Source organism: Salvelinus fontinalis, chromosome 5 (assembly GCF_029448725.1).
Source record: "Salvelinus fontinalis isolate EN_2023a chromosome 5, ASM2944872v1, whole genome shotgun sequence".
Taxonomy (NCBI): Eukaryota; Metazoa; Chordata; class Actinopteri; order Salmoniformes; family Salmonidae; genus Salvelinus; species Salvelinus fontinalis.
In genome coordinates this window covers 2,427,668-2,441,483 of record NC_074669.1, presented here as the reverse complement: position 1 = coordinate 2,441,483, position 13,816 = coordinate 2,427,668, and the positions used below count along the sequence as shown (strand labels likewise).

The 13,816-nt window shown below is 40.1% G+C and overlaps 1 protein-coding gene across 2 annotated transcripts in view; it reads right to left on the bottom strand.

Annotated features, from left to right (window-relative positions):
* LOC129856194 (acyl-CoA Delta-6 desaturase-like) overlaps positions 1–13,816 on the bottom strand; it is an 83,228-nt gene that overhangs the window by 25,998 nt on the left and 43,414 nt on the right. The gene's annotated exons all lie outside the window — the stretch shown is intronic.

Here is a 13,816-nt window from a genome sequence, read left to right as displayed (position 1 = left end):
CTCAGTGGAAGCAACTGACTTCGGCATTCACACCTATGTGAAGTTAGCCATAATCAGGATTAGCAACAATAGTGGAGGTTGCGGTTTGCCTTCAAAATAAAAGTCCCCCATTTGAAAGTGATGCAAACGGATTAAAATAATGGAAACATGCAATATTTGGACTAGATAATGCTAAACAAGTTCTGAATGTCGTTATATAAATGAAACAAAAGACAATAATGAGTTAATTTGACGCAAAATATTTTTAAACTGTTGAAATCGCACCGTGGATGTATCTCATCAATCTACACACAATATTCCATAATGACAAAGCAAAAACAGGTTTTTAGAATTTTTGAAGAGGCGACTCAGGATGCTGGCCTTCTAGGCAGAGTTCCTCTGTCCAGTGTCTGTGTTCTGTGGCCCATCTTAATCTTTTTTTATTAGCCAGTCTGAGATATGGCTTTTTCTTTGAAACTCTGCCTAGAAGGCCAGCATCCCGGAGTCGCCTCTTCGCTGTTGACGTTGAGATTGGTGTTTTGTGTGTACTATTTAATGAAGCTGCCAGTTGAGGACTTGTGAGGCGTCTGTTTCTAAAACTAGACACTTTAATGTACTTGTCCTCTTGCTCAGTTGTGCACCGGGGCCTCCCACTCCTCTTTCTATTCTAGTTAGAGCCAGTTTGCGCTGATATGTGAAGGGAGTAGTACACAGCGTTGTACATGACCTTCAGTATCTTGGCAATTTTCGCATGGTATAGCCTTCATTTCACAGAACAAGAATAGACTGACGAGTTTCTGAAGAAAGTTTTTTGTTTCTGGACATTTTGAGCCTGTAATCGAACCCACAAATGCTGATGCTCCAGATACTCAACTAGTCTAAAGGCCTGTTTTATTGCTTCTTTAATCATAACACAGTTTTCAGCTGTGCTAACATAATTGCAAAAGGGTTTTCTAATGATCAATTAGCCTTTTAAAATGATAAACTTGGATTAACTAACACAACGTGCCATTGGAACACAGGGGTGATGGTTGCTGATAATGGGCTTCTGTAGCCTATGTAGATATTCCATAAACAAATGATCAATTTCCAGCCACAATAGTCATTTACAACATTAACAATGTCTACACTGTATTTCTGATCAATTTGATGTTATTTTAATGGACATTTTGTTTTGCTTTTCTTTCAAAAACAAGGACATTTCTAAGTGACGCCAAACTTTTGAAAGGTAGTGTAGTGACTTTGAAATATGTTTATAATTCCAGTTACAGTACATGATTGAAGCCAACCTCTTAAGGATCGGCACCTTTTTAACCAATTTTCTCTTAAAATTACATACCCAAATCTAACTGCCTGTAGCTCAGGACCTGAAACAAGGATATGCTTGATACCATTTGAAAGGAAACACTTTGACATTTGTGTAAATGTGAAATTAATGTAGGAGAATATAACACATTAGATCTGGTAAAAGATAATACAATGAAAAAAATGTGCATTTGAAATGCTAGAGAAAGGCCACAATGTATTTTTTCAGTTTAGGGGCAATTTAGATGTTGGCCACTAGATGGCAGCAGTGTATGTGCAAAGTTTTAGACTGATTCAATGAAGCATTGCATTTCTGTTCAAAGTGTTGTATCAAGTCTGCCCAAATGTGCCTAATTGGTCAATATATACATTTTCAAGTACAAAACTGTGCACTCTCCTCAAACAATAGCATGGTAAGTTTTCACTGTAATAACTACTGTAAATTGTACAGTGCAGTTAGATTAACAACAATTTAAGCTTTCTGCCCATATAAGACATGTCTATGTCCTGGGACATTTTTTTGTTACTTACAACCTCATGCTAATCACATTAGCGCACGTTAGCTCAACCTGTGGGGGACACCGAACCCATAGAGCTTTAAAAAATTGCTCTAATTGAAGTTAGGCTATTTGACTGAAGCTTGAACTTTAAATGAACTGTGTTCATACTTCTTGTGAAATGATTCACACTGGAGAGATGCATTTTGATAATGAAATAGTAATTGTTTAAAAAAAAACATTTGTCATGGTATTTCTTTTCAGGTAGAAATACAATAGACTGATATACTGTAAATCACAGAAATACAGGGCTTTCCCCTGTACATTGAGGCTTAGACAAATGACAACAGAGGGTAACACAAATGTATAAATGCTTTCAATAAACAACTCAAAGACAATTCTTCATTCGTGCCCAGAATAGTGGAGGTGGGTAAGATAAGACAAGATAAGTGTTCTTTAAAACAGTGGCCCTTGGAAAGTTCACTGAAACGTCATCTTATTGTATTCTCCGACACGATTTCAAATCTGCTTGCTAAACGCTCTGCTGAAATGCAAATTGTTTATGGATTTTCAATTCGATTTATTAGACCCAAATGGAATCCTTTTGTCCCTACCAGACAGTTACAATAACAATACTTAAACGGAGCAAGGAGGGCACTTATCGAAAGCGTTTGTACATATTTTGAAGCATCGATGCAAACTTCAACGGAAAGTATGCAAAGAAATATGACGTCACAATATTATATTATAAACATTACTAACATTTTATTTAAATCAATGGCGGACATTATTTAAGCTGAAGCGAGAGAAAATACACTCAGACTTCGGAATGACATGTTGCCCTGTTATACTATCTGATTAGCTACATTACTACGATTCACATATAGCTAGCTGATAGTTATGAAGTAAAACATTTGCTTTGTGTATCTTGATTCATCTCTATTGGCCCAGAAGAAGGAAGGGTCAGTCCATACTAAATCAATAGGGCTAACTGGCTAGCTTGCTAGCCATGAAGAATTGCTAACTAGCTACCAATGAAGAAATGACATCTACCTTGCATAACATTCGTTGTAGGTAATTTTTGCCTGTTTCGCTAGCTAGCTACCTGGCTAGCTAGATTACGATTCACATATAGCTAGCTGATAATTACATTTACATTTACATTTAAGTCATTTAGCAGACGCTCTTATCCAGAGCGACTTACAAATTGGAAAGTTCATACATATTCATCCCATAATTATTATTATAATAATTATGAAGTAAAACGTTTGCTTAGTGTATATCTTATTTGGTCTCTATTGTTGCCATTGTCCTGTCTGGAGGAAGGGTCAGTGAATGGGGAGGTGCAGCGTGAGGTAATACAGCAGTAATGTTTTATGTTTTCTCCACACTCTCGTCCTCACAAGAACATACTCGGAGAATACACTTGGAGCATGAGAGTGTGGAGCACGGTAGAATGCATATTGAGAAACACCCCCTGTCTTGTGGAAGACTATGTACTGACAAAAGAAACTAAGCATTTGCCATTTTAAATAAGCAGATTCAAATCCATCTGGTCCTTTCACAAGCTCTCTAACACAGAAGTAAACAACATGCGTTGTTTTGCTGTAGATATTATGACGTTACACAGATCTAGAATCAGTTCATATCCACAAAAGGCTTATTTTAGCCACACATATCTGACTTCAGGACAGTTCATAGAAGTTTATAATCCAGATTGATCCTAGGCCTCTTTGTATTTGAGGTCAGGGAGTAGTGAAGGAGAGAGCGGTGAGGAGGGAAGGGAACCTGCTCACTGATTGGCTGTAGCGACAAGTGTCCCTCCCAAAAATCTATCAATATTCCAACTGACATGTTAAATTTTCTAAAGATTCTTAAATCTACCCAGTAACATGCCAAGGCGACACAGACCCTGTCCTGTGGAAGACTATGTCCTGACAACAACAAAAAAGCATTTGACATTAAAATATATATATTTTTAAATGACTTAATTGATTGTAAAATACAAAAGATTTGAATTGAAATGTGATATTATGATGTCAAGTTAAACACAATTATATGCATTTTGTCTGGATAATAGTGATAAAATATTCATTATTTGGACCAATTTTTTTTTATATATACATATTGTATATACCGTATATGTATATACATACATTGAGAGATAAATAGGTGATAAACTCAAGAAGGTTTGGTTGGTTAGCTGTCAACAGTGATCAAGTTATTCTGGTTTTGGATTCATCAGTCAGTTGCCATTATTGTGTAAATGTTGTTAACAAAGCTCCTAGCCACGCCTCTTCCCTCCCTCCTTATGCTCAAATGGCAAATTCTAGCCAATCACAAAAATTCCTGAACCAGACACTGTGGTCCAATTGGAAAAATCGATACCGTTCTCTGCCAGCCAATTAGAAACTCTCACTGCAGTACACATGTTTGTCCTTCAAGGGGAGCCAAAGAGCACAGGGGAAACAAACACCTGTCATAACATTCATTCTATCTTAGTGAGGTTCACTGAGAAACTTTTGCCAGGTGAATATATAGGCCAGGCCTAGGCTGTCATTTAAAGGAAAACAAAGTGAGAACCACCTTTTTGGTCCTCACTTCCAAAAATGAACAAACAGACAGAGAGACAGACGGACGGACGGACGCACCAAGTCTGGAACCAACAAGACCCTGAACAGCTTCGACCCCTAAGCCAAGACAGCTAAATAGTTAGTTAGTCTGTTAACTATCTGCACTATCTGCACTGTCTGTTAACTATCTGCACTATCTGCACTGTCTGTTAACTATCTGCACTGTCTGTTAACTATCTGCACTATCTGCACTGTCTGTTAACTATCTGCACTGTCTGTTAACTATCTGCACTGTCTGTTAACTATCTGCACTATCTGCACTGTCTGTTAACTATCTGCACTATCTGCACTGTCTGTTAACTATCTGCACTGTCTGTTAACTATCTGCACTATCTGCACTGTCTGTTAACTATCTGCACTGTCTGTTAACTATCTGCACTGTCTGTTAACTATCTGCACTGTCTGTTAACTATCTGCACTGTCTGTTAACTATCTGCACTGTCTGTTAACTATCTGCACTGTCTGTTAACTATCTGCACTGTCTGTTAACTATCTGCACTATCTGCACTGTCTGTTAACTATCTGCACTGTCTGTTAACTATCTGCACTGTCTGTTAACTATCTGCACTATCTGCACTGTCTGTTAACTATCTGCACTATCTGCACTGTCTGTTAACTATCTGCACTGTCTGTTAACTATCTGCACTGTGTGTTAACTATCTGCACTGTCTGTTAACTATCTGCACTGTCTGTTAACTATCTGCACTATCTGCACTGTCTGTTAACTATCTGCACTGTCTGTTAACTATCTGCACTGTCTGTTAACTATCTGCACTGTCTGTTAACTATCTGCACTGTCTGTTAACTATCTGCACTGTCTGTTAACTATCTGCACTGTCTGTTAACTATCTGCACTGTCTGTTAACTATCTGCACTATCTGCACTGTCTGTTAACTATCTGCACTGTCTGTTAACTATCTGCACTATCTGCACTGTCTGTTAACTATCTGCACTGTCTGTTAACTATCTGCACTATATGCACTGTCTGTTAACTATCTGCACTGTCTGTTAACTATCTGCACTGTCTGTTAACTATCTGCACTGTCTGTTAACTATCTGCACTATCTGCACTGTCTGTTAACTATCTGCACTATCTGCACTGTCTGTTAACTATCTGCACTGTCTGTTAACTATCTGCACTGTCTGTTAACTATCTGCACTGTCTGTTAACTATCTGCACTGTCTGTTAACTATCTGCACTGTCTGTTAACTATCTGCACTGTCTGTTAACTATCTGCACTATCTGCACTGTCTGTTAACTATCTGCACTGTCTGTTAACTATCTGCACTATCTGCACTGTCTGTTAACTATCTGCACTGTCTGTTAACTATCTGCACTATCTGCACTGTCTGTTAACTATCTTCACTATCTGCACTGTCTGTTAACTATCTGCACTATCTGCACTGTCTGTTAACTATCTGCACTGTCTGTTAACTATCTGCACTATCTGCACTGTCTGTTAACTATCTGCACTGTCTGTTAACTATCTGCACTATCTGCACTGTCTGTTAACTATCTGCACTATCTGCACTGTCTGTTAACTATCTGCACTATCTGCACTGTCTGTTAACTATCTGCAATATCTGTTAACTATCTGCACTATCTGTTAACTATCTGCACTGTCTGTTAACTATCTGCACTATCTGCACTGTCTGTTAACTATCTGCACTATCTGCACTGTCTGTTAACTATCTGCACTATCTGCACTATCTGCACTGTCTGTTAACTATCTGCACTATCTGCACTGTCTGTTAACTATCTGCACTATCTGCACTGTCTGTTAACTATCTGCACTATCTGCACTGTCTGTTAACTATCTGCACTATCTGCACTGTCTGTTAACTATCTGCACTGACAATTTTTTAACTAACTTTTTTGACTCATCACATACGCTGCTGCTAATGTTTACTATCGACCCCTTGACTTTTCCCACATTTTGTTACGTTACAGCCTTATTCTAAAAAGGATTCAATTCACCCTCCCCCCTAAATCTACACACAATACCCCATAATGACAATATATATATATTTTTTTATGAATATCACATTTACATACACTAACGTTCAAAAGAGAAAAGGGGTTTAATAATGATTAGTTAACCTTTTAAAATGATAAAACTCAGATTAGCTAACACAACGTGCCATTGTAACACAGGAGTGATGGTTGCTGATAATGGGCCTTTGTAAGCCTATGTAGATATTCCATTAAAAATTTGCCGTTTCCAGCTACAATAGTCATTTACAACATTAACAATGTCTACACTGTATTTCTGATCAATTTTATGTTATTTTAATGGACAAAAAATTGGCTTATCTTTCAAAAACAAGGCCATTTCTAAGTGACCCCAAACTTTTGAACGGTAGTGTAAGTATTCAGACCCTTTACTCAGTACTTTGTTGAAGCACCTTTGGCAGCGATTACAGCCTCGAGTCTTTTTGGGTATGATGCTACAAGCTTGGCACATCTGTATTTGGGGAGTTTCTCCCATTCTTCTCTGCAGATCCTCTCAAGATCTGTCAGGTTGGATGGGAAGCGTCGCTGCACAGCTATTTTTAGGTCTCTCCAGAGATGTTTGATCGCATTCAAGTCCGGGCTTTGGCTGGGCCACTAAAGGACGTGCCGCTTCGCATTCAGGCCAAAGAGTTCAATCTTGTTTCTCATGGTCGGAGAGTCTTTAGGTGCCTTTTGGCAAACTCCAAGTGGACTGTCATGTGCCTTTTACTGAGGAGTGTCTTCCATCTGGCTATTCTACCATCGGGTTCTTGGTCACCTCCCTGACCAAGGCCCTTGCCACCCGATTGCTCAGTTTGGCCGGGCAGCCAGCTCTCGGAAGAGTCTTGGTGGTTCCAAAGTTCTTTCATTTAAGAATGATGGAGGCCATTGTGTTCTCGGGGACCTTCAATGCTGCAGAAAATGTTTTGGTACCCTTCCCCAGATCTGTGCCTCAACACAATCCTGTCTCGGAGCTCTACGGACAATTCCTTCGAACTCATGGCTTGGTTTTTGTGGGACCTTATATAGACAGGTGTGTGCGTTTCCAAATCTCATGCAATCGTTTGAATTTACCACAGGTGGACTCCAATGAAGTTATAGAAACATCTCAAGGATGATCAATGGAAACAGGATGCACCTGAGCTCAATTTAAGTCTCACAGCAAAGGGACTGAATACTTATGTAAAAAAGGAACTTGTGTGTTTTATTTTTAATACATTTTAGAATGAGGCTGTAACGTAGCAAAATGTGAAAAAAGTCAAGGGGTCTGAATACTTTCCGAAAGCGCTGTAAATGTCAGTACGCAACAAGTAGGTCACGTGGGGAAGATGCGTTGTGCGTGCAAGGAGTTTTAAAACCAGGTGCGCTATATAAGATGGAAGGGAGTTCCATACACTCATGGCTCTGTATAATACTGTACGTTTCCTTGAATTTGTGCTGGACCAGGGGACTGTGAAAAGACCCCTGGTGGCATGTCTGATGGGGTAAGTGTGTGTGTCAGTGTTGTGTGTAAATTGGCTATGCAAACAATTAGGAATTTCCAACACATTAACTTAGAGAGCAAACAAAGCAAGATACAAAAATATATACAGTACATTCACCAGTCCGTTAATCAGTTGGTGTGTGGAAGTGTGTGTGTGCTGCGGGGTTGAAGCTACGAACCCACAGGCTTGGCTCTGTCATCCGTTCCAGGATTTTGGGAGGGAGGGTGGACAATGAGCCTGTCATAGCAGATGTATGTTCCCACGCGCTCTGGCAGCTTCCATGGCTGGGATAAGTTCTTTCCTCTTCTGGCGCACAGCTTCAGGATAGTCTTCGTTGAGGAAGATATACGTTCCTCTCAAGTTCTTGGCTCTTTCCAGAACAGCTACCTTGTCCTTGAACCTCAGGAATTTGACTACTATCGGCCTGGGCCTGTCACCTGTGCCGGTGGTGGGTTTTCCAGTCCTGTGGGTGCGCTCCACCTCAATCTTTCCTGTGGTTCATCTTCAGTTTCCCTGAGATAATTTCTCTCACCTTATCCTCAGACTCCGTCAAGGTTTCATATAGAGATTCTGCAATTCCGTCCACACCCATGTTGTTCCGCCTTGATTGTCCCTCGAGATTGTCTGATTTCTCCGTCATTGTTATCATGGATTCACACGCAGAATTTGTTATTCCTCAATGACTTATAGATTGCTGTCATCTTGCTGTTCTCCTGTTTAAACTCATGGAGCTGACCCTGGGAGAACTGCAAAGTGTTCTTCAGGCCCTGGACCTCTCTAGTGAGGTCGTCAATTCTTCAGTATTTGGACAAAATACTTGAAGCGATTTTCTTGTTCTTGTAACAACTGCTTATAGAACTCGTTATGTTTGTTTTAAAGATCCTTCAACTGTAATATAGAGACAGTACTGTCCTCAATGGTACTCCCGTCAGGTGGGTAACAACAGTAGGTTTGTCATGGTAACAACAGTAGGTTATGCTGTTACTCCTCACAGTTCCAGACAGGGCAGGTCGCAGGGAATATTGAAAACAACATCAACAAACAGCAGGGATCTAGACAGCCACAAACCCGGGACAATCCGCGGTCTCATCCATAATGGCTAACCGAGTCGCGGACTGCGTTCAAACTCTCAAGAAAACCGTGCTAGCTTGATAGGCAGCTAGCTAGCAGCTAGGCTAGGTCCTACGACAAACAGCTCATTAGATCTGGCATCGGTCGGCAGGATCACTGGACAGATAGTAGCGGTCCCAGCAACTGATGCCAACCGCATCGTTAGGTAGCTAGTAACCAAACTTTCGGTTCCCTGAACGGGTTCCAACCCCTGGTCTTAAGTTTTTGTTAGGTATCAGGACAATAAAGCCTATGCAAATGCCTATTTTGCAAACCACATGGATAAACTTTCATAAAAGTGCATTCTGGGATGACACTGTATAGCCTAGGCTACTATTCTACTTTGCGGGGGTTAGGAGGAGGGTGTCAATTTCATTTTGTCTCACCTAGAGCAGAATATTGTACAGGACTGGGGCCTGCCTCAGACCTGCAGGAAAGCGACAGTCTTTCCGCTACCCAAGAACGTTAAAGCCTCCTTTTCTGGTTCTAACAGCAGACCAATAAGTCTACTGCCGGCTCTTAGCAAACTTTTGGAAAGAATTGTGTTTGACCAAATACAATGCTATTTCTCTATGAAGAAATTAACAACAGACTTTCAGCATGCCTGTAGAGAAGGGTATTCTATATGTACTGCACTGACACAAATGACTGATGATTGGCTGAAGGAAATTGATGTTGAAGATGGTAGAAACTGTACTCTTGGATTTCAGTGCAGCCTTTTGATATCATTGACCATAACCTGTTAGCGGAAAACGTGTGTGTTATTGTTGTACACCCTCTGCCGTATCATGGATCTAAAGCTATCTATCTAATAGAACACAGAGGGTTTTCTTCAATGGAAGCCTGTCTAATGTAATACATGTAAAGTGTGTAATTCCACAAGGAAGCTGTCTTGGCCCTTTATTGTTTTCTATTTTTTTTAAATGATTTAACATTAGCTTTTAACAAAGCCTGTGTGTCTATCTAGGCCGATGATTCAACCCTTTACTTATCAGCGGCTACAGATAGTGAAATCACGTTTCAGAATGGTGGCCAGCAATAAACTAGTGCTGAATATATCTAAGACTAAGAGCATAGTATTTGGTACAAATCCTTCCTTAAACTCTAGACCTAAGCTGGATCTGGTTATGAAAAATGTGGCTATAGAACAAGTTGAGGAAACTAAACATCTTGCTGTCAACTTAGAGTGTAAATTGTCATGGTCAAGGCATTTCGATTCAATTGTTTTCTAGATGGGGGATAGGCCTGTCTGTGATAAGGAGATGCTCAGTATTCACCACAACTGACCAAACAAGTCCTACAGGTTCTAGCTGTATCCTATCTTGACTACTGCCCAGTAATATGGTCAGAAATACATAATAAAGCCATAGCTGAGCCAGAACAGAACAGCACGCCCTACAATGTCCCTAGATAGCTAATGTAAACAAAAGGCATGTTGACCTTTCCTGGCTCAAAGTAGAGGAGATTTTGTCTGCATCACTTCTTGTTTTGTTTTTTTGCTCGTTGAAATTTCTTAAAAACTGTAAACTGTCTATTCATCAACCAACATACAGCTCTGACATACATTCGTATTCAAAAACTAAAAGTTTGTTCATAGTCCCTAAAGCCAAAATGAATTCAAGGCAACACACAGTAATATGTAGTTACGATAGCATTGAACTCCATGCCATCTAAAATCACTCAAACAAGCAGCAACATTAGCTTTAAAAAAACGAATCAAACAGCACAGTACGATGCCTCTGACCTAAATAGCTGTAGCATCTCCCTCCCTCACATCAGGTGTTTGGGTTAAAGTTCAAGATAAGATGTGCCCTTGGCAACAGGATATATCAAGGGGCCTGCTCAGAGAAAGCATTCGTAAGCAAAGCCTCAGTCGAGTGAGGACGTATTGCTACATATGATATGGTAGTCTGGTCATCTTACTTGATGTTAGTCATTAGAGCAACGTTTTATTGAAGTGTATGAAATGATGTTCTTATCTTGTATGTGACTGGTGGTGCTGCTGGGAATGAAAATGGAAAAAACTCACAACTCCATCAGAAAACAGGAGGAAACTCCATATCAAGGGATTAACACATTACACTATACCGTAGCTAACCCTTTACGGTCTGTAGACTAACACATTACACTATACCTTACCTAACCCTTTACGGTCTGTAGACTAACACATTACACTATACCTTAGTTAACCCTTTACGGTCTGTAGACTGTAACACATTACACTATACCTTAGCTAACTCTTTACGGTCTGTAGACTGTAACACATTACACTATACCGTAGCTAACCCTTTACGGTCTGTAGACTGTAACACATTACACTATACCTTAGCTAACCCTTTACGGTCTGTAGACTGTAACACATTACACTATACCTTAGCTAACCCTTTACGGTCTGTAGACTGTAACACATTACACATTGTCCGCTATCATCCTCAGTAATTTTCCATCCGTTGTTAGACCCAGGTGGCTTGTCAATGTTGATAGACAACAATAATTTTTTCACCACTTCCACTCTCACTTTACAGAATTCAAAATTACAAAGCTTGTCTTTGATAATTTTGTCCTTTATAATTGAATGGGTAGGTTCGGCGTTTGTTGCTGGCATGTCATGCCTAAATTTGTTAATCTTGCCAATGATAAAATAATTAAATTAGTTGGCAATATCAGTGAATTTTGTGATGAATGAGCCATCTGATTCAATGAATGATGGAGCTGAGTTCGCCTTTTTGCCCAAAATTTAATTTAAAACGTTTTACTATCATTCCTTATATCCTTTACTTTAGCAGCTTCCCACCAGAATGGGCTTTAGGTGAGGCACATTAACCTGTAGGCATATAACTTCAACAGTATTTAGGATCTGCAATTGTAACAGTAAGCAACTGAATGTAGCCATTATTATGAGTACATTTTGCATGGATTGCTAAGGCATAAGAATATGAAAGTGTGTATTCTTATTTAAAGTTTACACTGAACAAAAATATAAACGCAACACGCAACAATTTGAAAGATTTTACTGAGTTACAGTTCATAGAAAGAAATCAGCCACTATGCGTTGCTTGCTCTTTGGGGGGGGGGGGGGGGGGGGGGGGTTAGGCCAAGTATCTGTATGTACTTAATGCCAGCTCCTGATAAAAATCTGGCAGAAAACCAGCTTAGAATGGCAACTGCTGGACTATCTCTGTATTGTATTGTCATTCTATTCAATGACGAGTTCAACAATAAAAATCCATCACTGTTACTCCTACCAGCTCCTTATATATACTAAACAAAAATATAAACGCAACATGCAACAATTTCAAAGATTTTACTGAGTTACAGTTAATAAAAGGAAATCATTCAATTTAAATAGATCTATTAGGCCCTAATCTATGGATTTCACATGACTGGGAATACAGATATGCCTCTGTTGGTCATAGATACCTTTAAAAGGTAGGGGTGTGGATCAGAAAACCAGTCAGTATCTGGTGACCACCATTTGCTTCATGCAGAGCGACACATCTCCTTCACATAGAGTTGATTGCAGCCTGTGGAATGTTGTCCCACTCCTCTTCAATGGCTGTGTGAAGTTGCTGGATATTGGCGGGAACTGAAACACGCTGTCGTACATGTCAATCAGGAGCATCCCAAACGTGCTCAATAGGTGACATGTCTGGTGAGTACGCAGGCCATGGAAGAACTGGGAAATTTTCAGCTTCCAGGAATTGTGTACAGATCCTTGTGACATGGGGCCGTGTATTATCGTGCTGAAACATGAGGTGATGGCGGTGAATGAACGGCACGACTAAGGGCCTCAGGATCTCGTCACGGTATCTCTGTGCATTCAAACTGACATTGATAATATGCAATTGTGTTCGACGTCTGAAAGCTTATGCCTGCCCATACCATAACCTCACTGCAACCATGGGGCACTCTGTCCACAACTATGACATCAGCAAACCGCTCGTCTACATGATGCTATCTTCCTGGTACAGTTGAAACCGGGATTAATCCTTGAAGAGGACATTTCTCCAGCGTGCCAGCGGCCATCGAATGTAAACTTTTGCCCACTGAAGTCAGTTACGATGACGGACTGCAGACAGGTCAAGAACCTGATGAGGATGACGAATACACAGATGAGCTTCCCTGAGACGGTTTCTTACAGTTTGTGCAGAAATTCTTTGGTTATGCAAAAACCCACCGTTTTCATCAGCTGTCCGGGTGGCTGGTCTCAGACGATCCCACAGATGAAGAAGCTGGATGTGGAGGTCCTGGGCTGGCGTGGTTACAAGTAGTCTGCTGTTGTTAGACCGGTTTGACATACTGCCAAATTCTCTAAAACAACGTTGGAGGCGGCTTATGGTAGAGAAATGAACATTAAATTCTCTGGTAACAGCTCTGGTGGACATTCCTGCAGTCAACATGCCAATTGTACGCTCCCTCAAAACTTGAGACATCTGTGGCATTGTGTTGTGTGACAAAACTGCACATTTTAGAGTGGCCTTTTATTGTCCCCAGCACAAAGTGCACCTGTGTAATGTTCATGCTGTTTAATCAGCTTATTGATTTGCCACATTTGTCAGGTGGATGGATTATTTTAGCAAAGGAGAAATGCTCACTAACAAGGATGTAAATAAATTTGTGCACAAAATTTGACAGAAATAAGCTTTTTGTGTGCATGGATGATTTATTTTTTCTGCACATGAAACATGGGACCAATGATTTACGTGTTGTGTTATTATTTTTGTTCAGTCTACCACAGTATAAGTCACAATACACACAAAATCTAGCGGTCAAACAGGGAAATGGTTCCAATAATTTTTCCACCATTCATTGTTT